Source organism: Tenrec ecaudatus, chromosome 13, assembly GCF_050624435.1.
Source record: "Tenrec ecaudatus isolate mTenEca1 chromosome 13, mTenEca1.hap1, whole genome shotgun sequence".
NCBI classification, from domain to species: Eukaryota; Metazoa; Chordata; class Mammalia; order Afrosoricida; family Tenrecidae; genus Tenrec; species Tenrec ecaudatus.
In genome coordinates this window covers 90725895-90744682 of record NC_134542.1, presented here as the reverse complement: position 1 = coordinate 90744682, position 18788 = coordinate 90725895, and the positions used below count along the sequence as shown (strand labels likewise).

At 39.0% G+C, this 18788-nt stretch overlaps 1 pseudogene; it reads left to right on the top strand.

The window, feature by feature from the left end:
- The first annotated feature begins 5520 nt into the window (after positions 1 to 5520).
- LOC142424026 (lupus La protein homolog pseudogene) lies at positions 5521 to 6697 on the top strand (annotated as a pseudogene).
- Positions 6698 to 18788: the final 12091 nt, after the last annotated feature.

Below are 18788 nucleotides of genomic sequence, written 5' to 3'. Positions count from 1 at the left end.
TGGTACATTTTTATTATAGTACTGATGAAAAATATTCAAAATGCCATGGAACCAAGAAAGAACCAAACACATCTGTCATGGAAGAAATTCAGCCAAAATGCTCCTTAGAAGCAAAGGTGGTGAGACTTTGTTTCACATACTTTGGACAGATTATCAGGAGAGACCAGTACCTGGAAAAAATATATATGCTTTGTAAATTAGAGAAGAAGAGGGACATCTTCAATGAGGTGAATTGACGCAGTGGCTGCAGCGATGGAATCAAATACAGGAACAGTTATAAGGACCATGCAGAACTCCAGGCAGTGGGCCATTCTGTTGTAGATAGTGTTTACTATGGGCAGTCACGAACTTGATGGGTAGGCGCCCAACAACAACAATGCTTGTGGTTGTGGTATCATTTTTCAGTGAATTGTCATTTATGTTAATGAGTCAGGGTTGGGTGTGGTGTATATAGAGTGGCTGCTTTATTAGCGAATGTGCCTCAAATCACTATCTTTACTTTCCTGTGCATGCGTTCTAAATTCAATAGGTAAGAATTCTCTGGCAAAGTGCTTTCTCTTACTCTGGACTGCTTCTGCCTCATCTTCACCTGACCTCCTACTCCTGGGACTTGAGCCAGTGGCCTAATTTTTTTACTTGATTTTCCACCTTCCATAACCTTGTGAGTCAGTGGCCAGTGGTCTGATTGACCCATTTGGATGCATCATCTCCTAAGGCCATGTGGGTTGACCAAGGATGCCTGAATGATGCTTGACTCATGGATTTGGAATCACCATCCTCTATAACTACTTGAACTATTAATTAATTATTTACTTTTGGACAATTCTTGGGTTCTGTAAGGTGACGTGTCCATCCCGAGATGGGAAAGAGAAACCGTTGTGATGCAGCATGTTAAGCATTTGTTGCTACCGACAAGTTTATAGGTCAAGCCCACCAGCAACTCTGCTCGAGAAAGATGAGGACATCTTCACCCCTAAAGAGGTGTACTGTCAGAACCCCGGTGGTGCAGTTCCATCCCATCCTCTAGGATCACCATGAATTGGAAATGAAATAATGATATGGATCAGACTGGATGGAGAGTATTGAGGGGAGGAGGAGCACTTGATGTCACATGTGACAGTGGGAGGGCAGTTTGGAAAAGTTAGACATTTGGGATATTTTAACCTCCACTTCATGTGGCCCAGCTTTGTGCTGATCCTCTACAGTAAATTCTTTTATCATTGTCTAGAAAAGCAAAATCAGTGATAGATATAGATAGATATTTGGGCAGACATAGATATGGATATGGATATAGATATAGACATAAACATTTATATAAAAAACAGCTTACTCAAATGTAGAAGTAGGTAAGTCCAATCTACTTTTAAGTCTGAGTCAGGTGTTTAGCTGGAGGCTTCTGTTGGCTGATGCAGCTTTAGTGGCTAGTGAACCCACAATTGGCAGGAACATCAAAGGCATCAAAGGCGGATGAATTCAAGGGGAGCAGATCAGGCTTGTGATGGGAGAAAAAATAAATCCCAGTTGGTAGGTCAGATAGCAAGTCACTGATGGGTCCTAGGGTCAGTGGGCAATATGGCAGGCTGTTGTCTTAAATCCAAAGAACCAAAAGTTTACAATTCAGATATAGTATCCAGAGTCATCCATCAATCATCAAGCAAGCTTTTCCATAGTGTCCTAATATGGGAAATAGGTCACACTCTGAGGAAACTCTCTTTCAATGGCATTAGGATTGTGACCTGAGTAATAAGGGGTTGAACTCCACCCCAAGCTTCTTATACTTGCTTTGTTGCTGACAGTGGATCCCACATGGAGCTGATTGTCACATCCTGGGTCTCAATTGCCAAACCACTGAGAGCCTGGCCCAGCTAAGTTGACACAAAACCCAACTATCACATGCCCAACCAACATACACAGCCTTGGAGCCTATCCAAGTCATAGTCTCCCTATGAGACAGAGTAGAACTGCTCCTTAGGTTTCCCAAGACTATTTACCTTTGAAAGAGCAGAGAGCCTCCTTTTTCTCCTTCAGGCAGGCTGATGACTTTAAATCACCAACATTGTGGTTAGCAGCCCTCAAGGTCCAGAATTATTTTCATACCATCAAATTAAGTTTTAAAAACCTCACTGCTATCTAGTTGGTTATATTTTATGCACTAAAAAACCATAAAAGCTATTGTTTCATGGAAATTAACACTCTTTTGTCTAATTTTTTAAGCATACAATGTTCATTCTGCTGATACAGGAAACATATTAGAAAAAAATCATTCAATATAATTTATTTTCTGATCTTTAATATCGTATTCAGGGATTGGCCTGTTTGATAGCCAAAACAATCCACCATAAAAATGTAGTTAATTATTTGAAATTTACAATATGCTGTTTTAGGTCATTGAATTAATTCAGACTGATATCTACCATGTTTGACAGAGGATAAGTTTCATAGGATTTTTCTGAGCTGTACTCTTTACTGGAATTTTTCTCTGGAAACGAGACTGGTGATTTCAAGCTGCTGGCCAGTTTTCAGTCTAGCACTTAATTATTGTGCATCCATTGTTCCCAATCTAAAATATAAGGGAATAGAATTTCTTCTTAAATGATATTGGATAGGCATGATGGTCTTTTAGTAGCAGGTATATCTAGTTTTAATTTTAAATTCTTTAAACACTTGTTGTTGTTAGGGAGCTGGAGTTTGTTCCAAGCCCAAATTTCGGTATGTACAATAGAATGAAACAATATATTGTCCTGCACCACCTTTGTAATAGTCTTCAGGTTTGATCCCATTGTTACAGCTACTTGTCAGTTCATCTCAGTGAGCGTCTTTCTCTTTTTGCTTACCCTTTACTCCTTCTCCAGGGAGTGGTCCCACCTGACAATATGTCCAAAGTAAAGGAGATAAAGGCTCACTATTTTTACCTCAAAGGAGCGTTCTTGCTATGCTTCTTTCTAGACAGACTTGTTTATTCTACCATCAGCCCTTTGTATATTAAATATTCTTTACATGGTGATTCTGAGTAAATTGCTTATTTCTTCTAAAAATGGAGAAAAGAATATGTACTTCATAGTTTATAGTACAAAGACAACGTATTTTTAAAAATATAACATGCCATGATAGTTAATAACGATTTCCTTTAAAACAGCTTGAATATAAAAAATGAATGTTTTGTTTGCTTGTTTACTTCCAAATCATCCATAAAACTAAATCAAATGGAAACTCCTAATTCTCTGAACAATGTGGTTTCTTACTCAGAACAGGCATAGGTTCTGTTTGTGCTGATGAAGAGTTTCCACTGTTGAATACCTACTTAGGATGTTCTTTATGATACATAGGAACATCCTCATCTACTGCCCAGCAAATGTTCCATATCTCCTTTAACCTGGCCCAGATTCAGAGATCATAAGCCAGGTATAATAATTAAAGCTGTCAGAAATCTGTAATATTTCAACTGAATTCTTGTAAACGGACTTTGCACAGCTGGCTTGGTAACTATGATACACTGGGAAATTCTGCCTCCAACGTGTTTCCAAGCCCGTTTCCACCCATGGGGACAGAGAAGCTCCTCAGAACGAACTGACATTAATCTTGACCAGGTGGAAACACCAAGTAGCTCAGAAGTTGGAAATCCTCCACATATAGGACATTACGTTGTTTTTCTTATAGGTTACTTTAGGCTGTGTTTTGCTTTGATTAATTTTTAAACAGAGAGATTCCATTTTTCAAAGAGTGTGTGCGTTTTCAAGGATTTTCTGACCATGTTGGGTTTTGGTATTTTTTTTTTTTGACCTAGTGAAAAATTTGTGTGGGAACTTCAGGCAAATGGGATCTCTGAGCTCTGAGCCATTTTTGGAACGTCACACACTCAGGTTCTCACTATGCACCCAGTGAAAATTAACTAAGGAGAGGAAAGAAAACAGATTGTTTGGATGGAGTAGGTTTTTATCATAGAATAGGGACTGGGCACATTTTATAAACAAGAATTATGAAATATCTAGACACAATTGGACAAACTGTCAAAGAACGTGCTGAGCCAAGGTCAAACCAAGGATTTGAAGGCAGTGGAATATAGGAAGGTGATCAACAAACTACTGACTTGCCATTTCAGCCGTAGCATTTGCCCCTAACTTTTGGGCCTGCTGGAAAGTCTGAAATGAAGGAGATTGCTCATAATTTTCTATTGGATCAGTTAAAATGTGAATACCAACTGTCCAAAATTTTGTCCCTAATAGGAGTTAATGTTGTGGAGTTAAAATGTGTGAGAAAGGAGGGACATGGGACACAGGAATCATAATTATCACCAAGAGGCTTAAGGAGTTGCAAGGTTCTACAGAGCAGCAGACTCAAGGTCTACATGCCATACATTTCAGCATAGTCCTAGGGGCTCACTTCTTTATTATTGTTATTATTTATTATGGTTTGGGTGAAAATCTGCAAGGTAAATTACTCCCCTCCCCCCCATGACAGTTGTAACATCCTTGATGAAACAAGATGCTTTCTACTTCCTCCCTGGATTTATCATTTCCATTTTCCCCCTCATTCCTGGACCCTCCTGCCTTTTGTCTTGGGGCAAACGCTAATCTTTTGATTATATAGGATTGGTTCTTCTGTCGACTTTATAGATGTCTATTGTTTTACTAACAGGTGACCCCCAACGGAGGCTGACTTATTCTCCAGGAGAAATTACAACTTCCTTACAACTGTGTTCATTACATGGACTTATGCAATTATTTCCACCACTTGTTTGTCATAGTAAGGTGGCTTTTGTATTGTGATGCTGGATGCGATGATACTGTTAGTTCAAATACCAGCAAAGTCACCCAAGTGAACACGTTTCAGCAGAGCTTCCAGACCGAGAACAGTTCACTATAAATAAATAAATAAATAAATGAATGAATGAATGAATGAATAAATAAATAAATAAATAGATAGATACAATGTTCAGTTCCGAGGGTTTAGCCATTGAAAACCTTATGAGTGGCAGTGGAACACCATCAGATACTGAACACCTTACGCATGGAACACTGTCAGAGATCATGCCAGAAGATGGACTCCTCAGATTGAAAGACATTCAAAACAAGACGGAGGAAGTACTGTCTTCTCAAAGTCGAGTCTACCATAATGATGTGGATGGAATGAAGCCTTCACGAGTACAGCCAAGTGACCTTCATTGGCTAATGAGGCATAGTTCAAATTGAAAAGAAATTACTGTAAACATTCATTAATAATTGCAACGTGAATGAATGAAGTATGAATGTAGAAGAGGTGGAAGCCATCAAGAAGAGATGGGATCCATCTTCCCCATCTTCATTAAGCACACTCAGTCATCAGCAGCAGTTCTAAGTCAGGGAATTGTTGTCATAACTCTTGATCCTATGCAGGGCCAGAATGGGCCGGGACCATAAAGGGTTCTTGGGGTGGGAGCTCACCTGCACCCACACTGCTCCTTTCCACATCTGATCTCCCACCCCCTTCCTTGAAGGCAGACATATAGAACCCCACTCTTACTCCCCTGGAAAAAGTTTTTGCATGCCTAAAAAGAGTGATAGTAAAAAAATGACTGAGCTAGAATTCAAAATCTGTCATCAAATAGCATATTATTTTGGTGAATTTAACCTGCCTCTGGAAAACATTCTAAAGGAACAGATCAGACCAGATGAAGACTGGGTACCATTGGAGATAATGATAAAATTCACCAGATTAACCATCTAACAATAGACTTTAGCATAATAATAGAAACATTGAGCAATGGTAGAATTCATAGAAATGAGTGAGGATGAAATTAAAATCAGAAAGAAAAAAAACTAAAACCAGAAGTGAAAATGAAACTAAAATCAGAACATTTCCAAGCAAACCTTTCCTGGACGTGACTGATGAGTATAAAATGCTGTAAACAAACAAACAACCAGATATATTTATATCAAAGTCTACTCAACTGATACAAGCTGTGATGACATAAAAGAATCGTTAGAAGACAGAGGTCAAGCACTAAATATTCTGGTGAGAAGACCTGCAGAGTATGTGATCAATAATAGCTGCATTTGATAAAATTGTATGCAATAAGAAATTTGTGGAGACCACCAGCCAGAAGTATAAAGACAAAGACCTGATAATACTTTTCAAAGACGATTACTCTGCAAATGAGAATGAATAAAGAAAAATAAAGTGGAGACTAAATTATGAGATAAACAAGAGCAAGAAGAAAAACAGAAGTCAAGAGGAGATGCCAAAATAAAATCTCTAGAAGAGAAGATGAGCTACTTGCGTAAGTTTTGGGAGACTTACATTTTGCAAGACCTGGAGAAATCAAATGGATAGACCCTGTCAGAGAAGCAAAAGGGAGTGATTCTATTAAAGAAATCGCTAAGGAAGTATTGGATGAAGCCAAAGATCCAAGTAACAATAACCTACAATTTAAAGGACAATAAAACAAAGAAATGACGTGGGAAGTATAAAAAGAGATATGAAAAACAGCACTGGAAAAAGTCATGGAAGATGAACAAGAGTCCCAGAACAAATGGAAGTCAACATGTTGCGAATCTGAAGGAAAAAGAAAGGGAAGTGGAGTTGACTAGGCTGGGTCTGCTGAAGGAAAAGTCCAGTGTCAGAGAAGAAAGAGAAGTTTGATTGTGAGGGTGGATCCGATGAACATGGTGATGCAACTGGACCAAGAGGAAAGCAAGACAAGAAAATAAGACAACACTGAGCCTTCACGAAGACAACAGAACACAGAAAATGGGACAGGAGACCAGTCACTTAATAAAGTACTTCAAAATACATTTTATTTAAGTACTAAACTACTTTTATCTTTGGAGATTTTAAAAAAGAAAATCTAATTAGGTCCACTTCAATGTCCACATGTAAGAAAGAAAAAACACACCCGCTGCCATCAAATCAATGCTGGCTCATAGAGCCCGTCTGTGGGTTGCCTAGATTGTAACTGTTCACCTCAGTAGAAAGGCCAGTCTTTCCGGAAAATATTTTTGTTGCTTTGACTTTGTGTTATCCAATAAGGTTTTAAAATATGTATGCTCTGTGCTACCAGATGATTCAAAAGGAAGATTCTTCCACTAAATTATCTTTGTAATATGAGGATTTTTCAGAATAAATTTAATAAAATATATTCTATATAATTTTAAAATGTATACATATGAAAATAAAATATATGTTATATAAATAGCTTTGGTGGTGTAGTGGTTACACATTGGGCTATGGTTCAAAAGATCAGCAGTTCGAAACCATCAGCTACTCTGTGGGAGAAAGTTGGGACTTTCTACTCTGGTAAAGAACAGTTCTACCCAGTCCTGAAGGGTCACCATGAGTCAGCATTAGTCAGTTTTAAATTGTGTTGTTAGTGAATAATATTGAAAGTAGCATGGACTACCAAAAGAACCAACAAAGCTGTCTTGGAAAAAGTACAACCAGCATGCTCCTTAAAAGCAAGGGTAACTAGACTTCAACATTACTACTTTGGATAGCTCATCAGGAGAGGGCAGTTCTTGGAAAAGGACATTATGTTTGGTGAAGCAGAGGGCCAATTAAAAAAATGAAGATCTTCAAGATGGATTAACAAAGCAGTGATAGCACTGTGCTCAATTGTGAGGTTGGCCCATAACCCTATGGTTTTTGTTCTGGTGTACATATGGTCACTATTAGTAAGAACCAATTAGATAGTATCTAACAACAACAACAAAAACAGCAACATGCTATATGTAAGGGACTGACACCCACAATGTTCAGGTACAAAAGTGATAAAAGTCTTCTTTATTCAATGTGCACCTTTCTTTCACATTCATATAAAGCAAATTAAAATGCAATTGCTTGGTTCAGGTGTGTCTTAATCCTCAAAGTAACATCCCTGCTTTTCAATACTTTGAAGAGGTCCATGCAGCAGATTGACCCAGTGCAGTCCATCGCTTGATCTCCTGACTGCTGCTTGTATGAGCTATGATTTTGGATCTAAGCTCTATTGATCATGATGTTACCTATTGATAACCTATATAGTCCATAATTTTGCAAAATCATGCCAAATTTTATTTGGCTTCATATTTGAAATGTGGCTTTGTTATGCACCTTTCAGTTTTCTTAAGAGTATAAGGAGAACAATTTTTTGAAGTTAATCCACAGACACTTGCATAGCATTTGCCATAATTATAGTCCATTCCTGCACTCTGGCTTTAACCTCAGTGGAGTTGGAGGGCAATTCTAAGGGAAATTGTTTACCTTCACCATGTATCCTTCTCCTTTTTAACTTTGAGACTCGGTTTTCTCATTTAAGGTCTACTCAACAATGTAAATCAATACATTCATGTGTATATACACATATGCATATATAATTAAATTTAAAAAGAATTTACATACATAGTACATATATTATATCAAACAAAATTAACATATATATTAAATTTACATTGTATACATATGCATAATATACTGTATATGTATATTATATCTTTATAATTTTGTGTATGTACATTGTACATTTATACTATATCATATATTTATATAATACATTATATATTGCAAGAGCTTGATGGTATAGTGGTTAAAAGTTTGGCTGTGAAGGGCAATGCAACTGAGAGGAATTATTGAAACCCAAACGTAGGCTGAGCATGATAGTGGGACAAGAGGAAAGTAAAAGGAAATAGAGGAAAGAACTAGGTGACAAAGGGTATTTACAGGGGTATAAATACTGGAATGTACATATGTAAATATATTTATATAAGAGTGTGGGGAAACAGATCTATGTGCATATACTTATAGGTTTAGTATTAAGCCAACAGATGGGCATTCTCAAGTACTTACTCAATGCAAAAACATGTTGTTCTATTAAATTAGCATTCCAAGATACCCACCTTCCCGACAAGATCACTGAAGACAAACATGTGCATAAGCAAATGTGGTGAAGAAAGCTGATGGTGCCCGGTTATCAAAAGATATAGCATCTGGGGTCTTAAAGGCTTGAAGATAAACAGCGGCCATCTAGCTCAGAAGCAACAAAGCCCACATGGAAGACACACACCAGCCTGTGTGACCATGAGCTGTTGAAGGGTTCAGGTATCAAGCATCAAAGAACAAAAAATCATATCATTGTAAATGAGAGTGAGTACAGAGTGGAGACTCAAAGCCCATTGGTATGCAACTGTACACCCCCTTAATGAAGGGTTGTGGGGAGGAGATGAGCCAGTCAGGGTACAGGGTAGCAACATGAAACATATAACTTTCCTCTAGTTCTTAAATGCTTCCTCTCCCCCACCCCAATAACATGATCCCAATTCTACCTTACAAATCTGGCTAGACCAGAGAATGTACATTGGTACAGATAGCAACTGGAAACACTGGGAATCCAGGACACATGACTCCTTCAGGACCAGTGGTGAGAGTGGCGATACCTGGAGGGTGGAGGGAATGTGGGATAGAAAAGGAGAACTGATTACAAGAATCTACGCATAGTCTCCTCCCTGGGGGATGGACAGCAGAGAAGAGGGTGGGAGGAGACGTTGGACAGTGTAACATATAACAAAATAATAATAACTTATGAATTATGAAGGGTTCATGAGGGAGTGGGGAAGGAGGGGGGAAAATGAGTAACCGATATTAAGGGCTCAAGTGGAAGGCAAATGCTTTGAGAATGATGATGTCAACAAATGTATATATGTGCTTGACACAATGGATATATGTATGGATTGTGATAAGAATTGTATGATCCCTCAATAAAATTATTTTTAAAAAAAGTTCAGCTGTGATCTGCCAGAGTAGCAGTTCGATACCACAAGTTGTCCTGAGGAAGGTAGACAAGGTTTTCCACTTCCACAAACAGTTACAGACTCAGAAACTATGAGTTGGCATTGGCTCGATGACAGTGAGGTTTTAAAAAAATTGTATATTTTATGTCACATGTCATATATCCTATCCTATGCCGTGTGCCATATGACATATATAAATTCTATTCCTAGGAAGTTGCCAAAGTTTTCATCTCCTGATGGATCCCTTCCTTACTCTCAGTTCCTTTATACATTATTTGGTCTTTCAATGGAATTTTTCAGGAAGGGGAAATAAAGGCCATCCATAATTTTGACTCATCATCACCTTGTAAGACATAGGCTGTAAATCTTCAGTGAAGTAGAACACCTCATCTTTCTTCCAGGTAGTGTCAGGTGGGTTTGAACCAACTACTCTTTCCTAGTGCTACAGGGGGATTTAATATGATTATGTATTTTAGATAAAGTCATTTTGTACTCGTGTTCTGTGTGTGTGTGTGTGTACTTTTTCTTGTGCCGAGAAAGATAAATGTTTCTGCTTCTGTGAAGATTTTCAGTCTTAGAAACCACCTGGGAAATTCTCTGTACTCTACGGCCAGGAGGAGTCAGATGTAAAAATAACAGTGCATTTGGCTTGCTTTGGGTTAGGGTTTCTGTGGATGGTGCTGGGAACTTAGGAACTGCATTTTCAGGACTTGCTCATTGGCTGGTTCCTGCCTCATCAGTAGCTCTTTTTGAAATATTTGAGTATTTCTGCTTTCTTGGCAATATTAGGCACGTGGGCTCATTTAAATGATATTTCTATTTTTTTTGTCTATGGTTACGAGTTGGGCTGTGATCTGCATGGCAGGCATTTGAAACCACCAGCAGATCCACAGGAGAACAACTGGGCTTTTGGCTATCGTAAACAGTTACAGACTCACAACATCTACTGGGGTCACTATGAGTCAGCACAGACTCAATGAGTTTGGTTCAGGAGTTTTCCTTGCGATTGTGTGATATATCTTTTAATATATTGTGGTGTATAATTAATATATATCTTTTAATAACAGGAAAGAAGTGTTTGTATTTCAAAGACTGAGAAAACCAATCTCATTGTCATCAGCTTGATTTTGACCCCTAGTGACTCTCTACCAGAGAGCAGGATTGCGCCTTGTGTTTCTGAGATTGTGTTTCTGAGATTGTCTTTCAGGGAGCAGGCAACCCATTTCTCCTTCAGATCAACACGTAGGTTCAAATCTCTGACCTTGTAGTTCGCAGCTCAATGCAGAGCCCAAAGGTCATAATTTTTATTTAATGCTTACAGTTTGACACTCACAATAACTCTGAGTTAATTGCCCAATTTTAAGTAATTTATGTAATGTAATTGTTTGTGGTAGTTACATAATTTTATGTCAACTTGAAGATATATAAAAGTGTAGGCGAGGCATCCAACCTGCCAATCAGGTCACAACCTAATGGCATCTCCTTGTGGGGGGTACCCTTTTTATCAAGGGGGCCTGGGCAACCTCTCAGTCATTTGCCTTCACTTCCTGGTTGCTGGCCACCCTTAGAGCTGCCAGAACCCTGCAGGTTTCCACCAACATTGGGTCCAGATGACTTTGCTAACACTACCCTGGGATATTTGTGAAATCTGCACTGTCAGATATGACCGTGGGAGTCTAAAAAGGGATTCTCGGCTAGTATCAGACTTATGGACTTGAACTGGATTGGGCTGGAATGTTTTCTTGATATATAATTACTTCCTGATATAAAGCTCATTCTTATACCTATATGTGTGTTACTGAATTTGCTTCCCTAATTAACAATGTTGTCCTACTCATTATGTAGATGACACCACAGTTTTCAATTAATCTCATTAGGAGATGGCCTTTGAGAAGCTAAGAGCTGCCTTTGAATTTAGGAATTGCACCCAATCTGACCCCACTACACTGAGATGTAACACTAAGGGTGTGCAGCAGAACAGCAAAGGGAACAGAGCAAGGAACTACCCAGGAAATATCAAAAATAGATTTTGGGGCCTGGGCGTGGCACCCCATCAGACTGGACAGGAAAACAGTCCTAAAGGTCAACAAGCAGTCCTTGAACTATTTACAGGCTTTTCTTTTTCTTTATTTTGTCATTGTTTTTTGTTGTTGTTTTGTTTTCTTTTGTTGCTTTATTTTGTTTTGTCTTTTTGTGTGTTTATTATCTCTTTAGGTCTATCTAGATAAGATAGGCATGATAAACAATCTGGAGGAGAAAACAATAGGACTGATGGTTGGGGGCCATGGGAGAGGGGGAGGCAGGGAAAGGAAGTGGGGGTTAACACCTCAGGGACAAGGGAACAAGTGATCCAAAATAGGTGGCGAGGATGGTATAAGAGGCCTGGTAGGGCTTGATCAAGGGCAATGTAACTGAGAGGAATTACTGAAACCCAAAGGAAGGCTTAACATGATAGTGAGACAAGAGGAAAGTAAAAGGAAATAGAGGAAAGGACTAGGAGGCAAAGGTCATTTGTAGAGGTTTAAATACAGGAAGGTGCATGTTTAAATATACCATATATACTCTTGCATAAGCCAAGTTTTTCAGCACAAAAAATGTGCTGAAAAACTGGGGTTCGGCTTATACATGGGTCAGTGGTATCCAGGACGAGCCCCCGCTATCTGGCGGGTGGTTGCTGTGTCTCCACTGTTCATTCAAAGCCCCGCTGACACTGCAGGGCTTTGAATGTTTGTTTACTCACATCTAACCAATCAGAGCCATCCTATGATGTATATCTTTGAATAAGCCTTTTAAAGACCATGGACGAAGGAAATGAATGAATGTCATCTGGTCAAGCCTGTCTAACAAAAGAAGGAAATTCTCATGAAGCCTGACATAGAGTTAATAGCAAATTGGGTTCGAGATGCATGGGAAGACATTCCAGAAGACATGGTGCGACGTGCCTCCCAGAAATGTAGTATTAGTAATGCTATGGATGGCAGTGAAGATTGTGCTTTGTCTGAAAAATGACAGCAGTGATGGTGATACGGCGATCTCAGTGAGGACAGCGTCTATGATGACCTCACACCAGCTGAAGCTCTGCATTGGGATACGGATGCTGATGAGGAGTGCAGTTTTGAAGGGTTTTAGCTCTTTACATTTTATCTTGGTTGCTGATTGAGCTCAGGAAATAGTACTCTTAACCTTATCATTGTTGATGCCTTCTTGTTTTTGTTGAAACTATTTTCCACTTATTGTGCTGGTTTACTAATGTTAAATGGCTTGTCCATTTAGTTATGGTTTTTATTTAAAATAAATATTTAAATACATTACCCCACCGATGTCTCAATTTTTAGTAATTTTATTTTTATTTGTTTTGGTTATTGAAACTCACCAATAGCTTCTGCATTTTCCATCCTAGGCTTATACTTGAGTCAATCAGTTTTTCTGGTTCCCAGATAATAATTAGGTACCTCGTCTTATACTCGGGTCAGCTTATATTTGAGTATATATGGTATTTACATATGATGAAGGGAAAATAGATCTCTATGTACATATGCTTCTGTGTTTAGTATTAAGGGAGCAGATGGACATTGGGCCTTCACTCAAGTACTCCATCAATGAAGAATATTTTGTTCTATTAAAGTAGCATTCCATGATGCTCATCTTCCCGACACGATCGCTGAAGACAAATGGGTGCATGAGCAAATGTGGTGAAGAAAGCTGATCGTGCCTAGCTATCAAAAGATAGTGTCTGGGTCTTAAAGGCTTGAAGGTAAACAAGCGGCCACCTACCTCAGATTCAACAAAGCCCACATGGAAGAAGCATACCAGCCTGTGTGATCACAAGGTGTCGGTGGGATCATGTATCAGGCATCAGAGAACAACGAGGGGAGGGTGAGTGTGTAGTGGAGACCCAAAGCACATCTATAGGCAACTGGACATTCCGTTACAGGAGGGTTATGGGGAGAAGAAGAGCCAGGCAGGGTACAGTAGAGCACTGATTAAACATACCACTTTCCTCTAGTTCTTTAATGCTTCCTCCTCCTGCTATCATGATCCCAATTTTACCTTACAAATCTGGCTAGACCAGAGGATTTACAGTGGTACAGATAAGAGCTAGAAACACAGGGAATCCATGACAGATAAATCCCTCAGGACCAACAATGAGAGTAGTGATACCAAGAGGGGAAGGGGAAGGTGGAGGAGAAAGGGGAAACTCATCACTAGGATCTACATATAACCCCCTCCCTAGGAGACAGACAACAGAAAAGTGGGTGAAAGGAGACAACTGACAGGATAAGACATGGAAAAAAATAATAATTGATTATCAAGGGTTATCAAGGGAGGGGGAAATGAGGAGCTGATACCAAGGGCTTAAGTAGAAACGAAACGTTTTGAGAATGATGATGGCAACAAATGTACAAATGTTCTTGACACAATGTAAGTATGTATGGACTGTGGTAAGAGTTGTATGAACCCCCAATAAAATGGTTTTTTTAATCTAAACTCTAGATAGCATTTCACTTTGGAAATATTGCTGGGCTTGATTAAAATAGCCCCAAACTGGACTTTTGCAGAATCCACCCAATCTCAGACCATTCAGATGATAGATAAAATTATTTTTATTAGGAATTTTGGTTATTAATATATTTTATAACATGCTTTCACTTCAGCATCCATAGAATACTGGATTAAAAAGAATCAAACCATTTCAAAGAGGCTTTTGTGGTTTCCATTAAAATAAAATGATTAAGGGGAAGGATGACGAGAACATTCTTCAACATGCCACAGCAATTCTGCATGGTGAGATTAGCAAATGGGATTCTATTTGCCTGTAGGTTCCTGGTAATAAATACATCTTTGACACAAGCAAGACATTTCTTAACTGAATATGCTCTCACCAAAGAGGGAAGAGGAACAACCAAGGGAAGTTTTATATTCTTGGGACGGATTCTGAAAAAGTCATTCCAAAACACTACTAGGCTGTTTTCCAGCCCCTGGTATGTAATATAAGAGATTTTATTGACTGTCATCTTCCATTCAGCCTTCAGTGTACCAATAAAATTGATAAGTAAAGAGCCCAAGAAAATCTGTAAAAGAGTAAGACATTTTATCTATTTGTATATTTAGGCATTTTTCCCTCTGAATATAAAGCAGGTATAAGATAATTTGGATGCTGTTTAGAACATCAAGATTTTTAAGATATGTGCTTGGTTGCTGTTGTTATTTGTCGATCTCCAGTCACAGCCTGCAAGAACCTGAGTCCGTAGTTAAAAGTGTATGGTGAGCATACACTGCTGTCCTGTGAGAATAACATTCTGTCCCTAGAGTCCTTGCTCTTGGAGTTGAGTGGAGCATGTCAGGATATCCTGTTTCTCAATGGGCACTCCTAGGCATCTTACTCCATGGGCTACACCTCCTTTTAAATTTGCACACGGCACTATTTCCACTGCTTGTCTGTCAGTTTGTCATCCTTAGGTGGCTTGCCTGTTGCTGCAAGACTGGAAGCTCTGTCAGTCATGAGCATTTCAAATACAAGCAGGGTCACCCATGGTGATCAGGTTTCAGTGGAGCTTGCAGACTAAGAACAGAGCAAGAAGAAGTAATAGGCTATTGGCTTCTGAGGGATTAGTCACTGAAAACTTTATGCATAGCAGTACAGCACTGTCAGTGGTAAAAGATGAGCCCCTGAGAGTGCAGGGTGGGATACTAAAAATATTACTGGGGAAGAGCTACTTCCTCAAAGTAGAGTTAAGGCTAACTCCAGAAGGCAAGGTACAATATCAGAATGATTTGAAAATCACTGGAATTAGAAAGCCAAAAAAAGAGAACAAGCTTAGCATATATCAAGTCGAAAGAACTGAAGAAATATATCAAACCTTGTAATATTGAAGGATTCTATGGATAAAATATTGAAGGATGTAGGAAACATTGAGAGAAGATGGGGGGAATACACCGAGACATTGTACCAAAAAGAGTTGGTTGAAATCCAACCATGTCAAGAAGTAGCATATGATCAAGAACTGAAGGTATTGAAGGAAGAAACCCAAGCTTCACTGAAGGCAATAGCAAAAACCAAGGGTCCAGGAACTGAGAGGATATTGATTAAAATTTTTCAACAAGCTGATACAGCACTGGAAGCACTCTCTTGGCTATGCCAAGAAGTTTGAAAGATAGCCACCTGGATAGGCAACAGAAGAGCTTCATATTTGTGCCCATTTCAAAGAAAGGTAAGCCAAGAGAATGTGAAAATTATTGAACACTATCATTAATATCTGTCCGTATGTCATTCATACTTTGATACCTTGTATATTGCTGGGATTTTAGAAAGCTATGTCAATGGTATTTCAAATGCCAGCAGAGTGTCACCCAAAGGGAATAGGTTTCAGCTGAGCTTCCAGACCAAGAACAGGCAAGGAAGAGGGTCTCTGAGAAGCTTATGCATAGCTTCAAACCACTGGCAGATATTGAAAACCTAAACAAAGGAAACAGGACATTGTGATGGAGAATGGGCCCTTCATTTCCTGGGGTACAAAAATCCTCACAACTGGGTCAATAGGCAACATCATGATCAATGGCAAAAGGTTGAAGTTGTCAAGAATTTTGATCCTTGGATCCATGAGCATTGTCTCATGGAAGCAGCAGTCAAGAGATCAAAAGACATATTGCATTGACATATCTGGTGTACAAGATCTCTTTAGAGTCTTGACGATAAGGATGTTACTTGGAGGACTAAGGTGTTCTGGACCCAAACCATAGGTAAAGCTGGAGAAAATGAAAACAAGTCCACAAGAGCTAAAATACAACACTGAGCCTATCCCACCTGCATTGGAGAACACCTCAAGAACACACTCGACACAGAAACTAGTGACATGAGACCTGTGGGAAGACATCCAGACTGCCATTTATGAAGAAAGAAAAGGGGCATTAAAATGACAGGAAAGAAAGAAAAGATCAAAATGGATGTCAGAAGAAACTCTGAAACTCACCCTTAATCTCAGTAGCTAAAGCAAATGGAAGAATGGATGAAGTCAAAGAGCTGAATCAGAATTTCAAAGGGCAGCCCAAGAAGATACAGCTAAATATTATGACAACATGCACAAAGACGTACGATTAGGGGGAAGGGGAGGGGGAAACAAGTTTAGCATAGCTGAAACAGAAAACACTAAAAAAAAGTCCAAGCCTTGAGTTGCAATCTTGAAAAATTCAGTGGGCAAAATTTTAAAGGAAGAAGAAAGCATCAAAAGGGATGGAAAAATATAGAGTCCCTGTACCAAGTAGAACTAGTCTACAGTCCACCATTTTAGGAGGAAGCATATGAAGAAGAACCAATGGTATTGAAGGGAAAAGTTCAAGTACATTGAATGCTTTAGCCAAAACCGAGACTCCGGGATTTGAAGGAATATCCATTGAAATATTTCAGCAAGCTGAAAAGGCCATCGCATTCTTCATTGCATCATCTGGATGTGAAAGCTCCACACTGAGTAAGGAAGACAGTGGAATAAGAGGCACATTTGAATTGCAGTGCTGAAGAAGAACATTGAAAGAACAATGGATTGATGGTAAAAAGGACACACTGGTCTGTTTTGGAAGAAGTAAAGCCAGGGTGCTCCTTAGAGTCAAGGATGGCAAAACTTCATCTTCCATACGTTGGCAATGTTGTGAAGAGGGACCCGAATCTGGAGAGGGATGTCATGTTTGGTAAAGTGGAGGAGTCACAAAGGAGGGGAATGCTTTAACAAGATGGATAGACACAGTGGTTGCATCTATGGCGTCAAGTATAGGAATATACCCCAGGTATAGGGATAATTGTGACGATGGCACCAGACGGTGCAGTGTATCATTCTGTTGGGCATAGGGTTGCTATGGGTCAGAGCTTACTCAATTTCACCTAACGACAGCAATAACATCATTAATAGCACCTGCAAATAAAATTGTGTTGAGGAAAATGCAACAGTGATTGTAGCATTACTTGATACCTGAGAGAAACTGAAGCCAGTTTGTGAAGAGGACTTGGAATGAAGGACATCGTGGCTGAGAGCACAGGGACCTTAGCTGAACTACCAGACAGATGGTTACTTATGTCATTGACTATGTAAAGATATGTGACAGTGGATAATACCAAACTATGGATAACATTGTTAAGAATGGAATTCCTAATTAATTTATCATTCTCTTGTATAAATTGTATATCAACTAAGAAGTAGACATTGACATGAATCAAAGGAATGCAGCAGGGTTAAAAATCGGGGAGATTTGTGTCAGGGTTGTATCCTTTCATCATATTGATTCAATACTGAGCAACTCATCTGAGGATGGACAGCATTTAGAAGATGAAGGCATCAGGAAGGAAGAAGGCTTACTAACAACCTGCAATAAGCAGATGACACAAACTTACTTGCTTCATGGGAGGAGGGCTTAAAGTACTTGTTGATGGAAAACAGACTACAGCCTTTACTATGGGTTGCAACTCAATGAGAGGAAAAGAAAAATCTTCATAAATGAACTAATAGACACCAGCCTTTACTATGGGTTGTAACTCAATGAGAGGAAAACAAAAATCTTCATAAATGAACTAATAGACACCAGCCTTTACTATGGGTTGTAACTCAATGAGAGGAAAACAAAAATCTTCATAAATGAACTAATAGACACCATCATAAATGGAGAGAATACTGAAATTATCGTGAATTTCATTTGACTTGGACCCATAACAAATCTTAAGGAAGAAGTAGTCAAGAAATAGAATTTCAAAAGCAGATTGTACTGGGAAAATCTGCTTCACAAGACTCTTTTCCAGTGTTGAAGAGCCAAGTGTCATTAGAGGAAGAAAGCCTAGAATGATTTCGCGTCACATCTATTGGATGTGTGATCAGAAGAACACAGGACAAAAGGACATCATGCAAAAGGACATCATGGTTGGTAAATTAGGGGTATCTACAGGGAGGAGGGCACTCAGCAGATAGAGTGACATGGTGCTGCAACAATGTCCTCAAACATAACACAATTTGAAATCTTGGCACAGGACCAGAGAGTGTTTCTTTAGGCAGTACATAGGATTGCGATGAG